The sequence below is a fragment of the Varroa jacobsoni genome, unplaced genomic scaffold (genome assembly GCF_002532875.2).
Source record: "Varroa jacobsoni isolate VJ856 unplaced genomic scaffold, vjacob_1.0 contig00133, whole genome shotgun sequence".
Lineage (NCBI taxonomy): Eukaryota > Metazoa > Arthropoda > Arachnida > Mesostigmata > Varroidae > Varroa > Varroa jacobsoni.
This window is the reverse complement of record NW_019214416.1, coordinates 153,997-158,241: the sequence shown is the minus strand read 5'-3', so window position 1 is coordinate 158,241 and position 4,245 is coordinate 153,997. Positions and strand designations below refer to the sequence as shown.

Genomic DNA, 4,245 nt, shown 5'->3' with positions numbered 1-4,245 from the left:
GGCCCTCAGTTAAAGCGAATAAAGCAGTGGTGGATAAAACAGGTAGACAGGAATAGGGTGTTTCTAATTACAGGGGTTAGGCGAGTAGCTATAAAAGTGCAACGGATGCTGCAAACGGAAAAGAGTGCTAAAAGACATTTCATAAGACCTAAAACGAAGGTCGTTCTTTGCCTCTTATAAACAAACGTAACGCGATAAAATTACCTTTAGATATTATCAATGTATCTCTTAGTATAACAAAAGAGTTAAGCAAACCAACCATTTACATGCCGTGTGTAGGTATGAAAAGTATATGCAGTGTAACGTGGTGTTCCAATTCAACGCGTTGGTAGGCCTTGCGACGCGTCCGTTGTTATAGTGCCGTTCCGTGTCTAGCTCGTGAAGAAACGTCCTTTGCCTGCGCGTGCAGCGTCGCCAACAATCGAAACAAGCCCTCATTGTGTTGTCGTATCTTTCTCCTTACGGCGTCCATCCGGTGTATGCGTGATGAATCTACGAAGTATGCTTGGCACGATGAGAACGCAGGAGACCATTACCGCCTCACTCTTCTAAACACGATTTAGCCATTAGATTGCTTGCAAATAGAATAAGATGCTACAAACGAAAGAAGAGCGAAAGAGAGAAAGTAGGCGCGGATGCTGAAAGTCGTCGAGTTGTTACTGGCGAGCTTCCTACGAGTGAGATAGCATGTGATAGCTACGCTAGTACATATACGTTGATTGAAAACAACAAGAATGCCGAAGAATGACGCGCGACTGTAGCATAGGCGAGGTGAGCTAACGAGAAGGGAACAATACAATACTGTAAAGCGCACCATTTACGCTGATAGCGGAGGAACTTTTAGATGTAGTAATAGGGGTTATAGTGTGGTGTCAGCTACAGGGCTGTCCGTCTGCGCTCTGTATCCACGTACACAAAGAACGACAACGGCGCCAAGACACGCGACCACAACTAACCCGATTCTCCAAACCCTGGGAGCTTACTACGATGCAGTCATCACAGGCTGTGCTGACCCCACTAACGGTTCACGGGATCGACTACAGGAACGCTAACATAAACAATGAGTGGAAGTAGCTCAATCGCCTACTCTCAATCGAATTTATAACCGGAAATGAATGTGTGTGACGCAAAATTTTTAACAATTTCTATTGTTCTCTAGAAGTGCTCCAATCGGCGGCAGTAGGCCGTTTGCGATGAATAGCGCTTAAAGGTACCGGGAGCAACGAGAGTCGCCAGAGCAGTCGCAGCTGAGCGCAAAACGAAGAGATGAAGGTCGAAGGGAGATGTCCACGAGGCCCGGCTCTGACTTAGATAGTGCAGAGTGACACAAACAGGTCGTTGTAGATCACCAGACGCTGTTGGTTACGCGAAGTGCTATACTAATACTCGAACGGTTACTCCAAGTATAATAACTTGCAACCCGCAGGCTTATCTTGTCTTTCAATCGCAAATGGATACGTAGAGGCGATGCAGCTGTTGAACGATTCTTACTTATTGCGGATACATGGCGACCACAGCGACAACCGTTCTATGTATGCACATGCATAATAGGTACGGTACCACGCACTTCCACGGTCCTTAGAATGTGTGCAATATTCAGTTACTCACAAATACTCATGCTCACAACAAAGGCACAGAAGCACATATTGCTCTATGTGTGTACAGGGATAAATTGAAACGAAATACACGTTGCTTATTTATAAGCCGCATCTAAATAAGAATAGATGGTACTTAGCTTTTACATAAAAGTTATTGGATGTACCAGCAGAGATTTTTCTAATAGATAGCATGTCCGTTTCGATCGGAACGTAGATTCGTAGCCTAAGCTGATTACACATTATCACCAAAGTTTATTCTATAAATTTATCAATGTCTTCCTGACATAAACCGTGAGCTAAGCGATATTTTATGCCCAACTTTATTGAAGTATTATTTGAACCGCACATAAAAATAGATCACTCACGCACACAAGACTGACTTAAGGCCCAAAAACGTTTAAAAGTAAAAAAAAAGTTGGGGAAAACTAGTGATCAAAATGTATTTAACCCAGTCGGCGATAACCACTCTTCTTTCGGAAATAGCCGTAAATTTTTACATCAAAACTCCTGAGATAATCACAAATGTTTTTTTTTTCCCATGTTCTTTAGTTATTTTCGTGCCTCTTTAATCTAATATGTAGTGTGGATCTTAGGTGTTATCTTATAAAAGTTTTCCTCGTACTGCTCAGAATTTGCATAGACACTAGTGTCAAGGTGGACCGTTAATTTTGAGCAGCTAAGAAAGGGTACAATTTCAGTGATGGCTCATTTATTGAGAAGCGCGTGTCTTCGTTTATATTTTGCCTGTGCCATAATGAGTTTGGGTTTTTATTCTACAAAACTGAAAATAACTAATTTTCTTCCTTTGCCAAAAAAGCGTATAAGCGCTACGGTGACCAACGCCGTGTGTTCATTCAGTACGAGGCGATGCAGGATGCGACGATTCCGTACGGAGGTACCTGAAAGGTTAGTGCTAACGCTTACAAAGTTATACCATCTTCTGTTTAAAATAACACTTTGTGTCTAATTCAATATATTATCGAATTGGTTTATATAAAGTGATTTCACGAACAGCTTTTAGGTCATCATAGAAATAGCAACATGCTTTAGTTTCGACTTAAGCACAAAACTATTTTCACCAGTCTATAATGCAATGCAGATATCTGTTAGAGATTTTTTTAAAAATTTAATCATGAGAATCACTAAAAACCTAACAACCTAGGAGACAACTGGTTTATTTGAGTTAGGTACGTTGGGGCTTTCAGTAATATAGAATTATATAAAATTGCTCAACTCTTTATTTTTTCAAAGTTATGAGAGTTCTGATTGTTGATAATGTGTGACTTGCAGTATTATTTCATAATAGACGTCCGATCTGGCTTTCTGAATCTGTATGGACTACGGGGTTCGTAGGACGGCTTTCCTCCATATACCGACCCACTGCTTTTCGCTGCCACGCTTGAAGCATCGAAAGATGGTCCACATTCGCTGTCGTCGTTGATAAATTTGTCTGATCTGAGTTTAGAATCAAAAGGTCATGCTTAACCTGGACTTTTATAACCTACGTCCTTGCGGCTAAAGTAATGGTCGGGAGCTAATGTTAAAAAAATTGCTTATGATATAATTCGGTTGTTGTTTCGAACGCTACATACTTCTAATAGTATGCTTTATTTTTCCCATCGCTTCATTCTACTGGATTTAGCACGAACAAAAAAACTTTAAAAATGTCGTTCTTTTAACTATCAGCTTAATAGCTGCCGAGAGAAATTCCTAGTTCGTTACGAGAGTTGGCATTTAACTACTATTAACTACAGAGAACTGTGGTGAGAGACTTTGCTGATTGCGGTACTGTTTACGTAACTTTCTTAGAGTGCTCATGGAATGTCACGTTATATTGAGGCTATACGCACACTGGGCCCAATTGCAGGATACGCTCCTGTTGAAGGAGGTCACCTGTTGGGTCGGTCCAACTTGCTACTGCATGTCCTTGTTCTGCTTAAACTATTAATAGAACAAACTGTCACTATGTCCATTCTATCTTTTCTTAAGGAAACAAGCAGGCAAACATCAATCAGCCCACGGGCGGAGCCTTCGGTGGAAGCGCTCCCCAAAACGATACAGCCGAGATCGAAACTGGTTTTTTGTATCGCTATTAACTTCCGTCACAGTTCAATCGTTCGCGTGTTGTTGAAGCGTATCCAGCGCGAGAAAAACGCAACGCAATCAGCAAATCTACACGGTGCTTAAGGGCATATATGTGAGCAACTTTAAATAGGTTCTTGGCGGCTATGACTCAGTGTATTCTAACAAATAATTAATAAATCAATGTTTTGCTTGTAGCTACGTTTATTTTACAACAAGAGAAGTATGATACATTGCACTTTAGCTCGCAATCGCAGTCCAATAACGTTGCTATGGCACAGGTCTGCGAGTATATTCCGAGATGATCGAAATAAAAACTATGATGAGCGGTTCCTATAGTCATAGCTTTCTAAAACTTTACCTTAGCGAAGGTGTCAGTTACAATGAGAGAGGTACTATTGAGCTGAAAGCCGCGTAGAGTTTTATTCCCAAATGTCTGTAGTGATAAAGATTTGCTGCAAATCATAGAACAAATTGCCGAGGTCACCTCACAGCGGCAAGGACTCATCTATACGATTGATTTTATAGCTTGATGCAGAGAAAATATATAAACAACACGAGCGTT

General features: G+C 41.0%; 1 long non-coding RNA gene across 1 annotated transcript; it reads left to right on the top strand.

Moving 5' to 3' along the window:
• The first annotated feature begins 2,268 nt into the window (after positions 1–2,268).
• On the top strand, positions 2,269–3,877 carry LOC147752075 (uncharacterized). The gene is made up of 2 exons (XR_015315097.1): positions 2,269–2,504; positions 3,588–3,877. It is a non-coding gene; the product is annotated as an uncharacterized LOC147752075 (long non-coding RNA).
• The last annotated feature ends 368 nt before the right edge of the window (positions 3,878–4,245 follow it).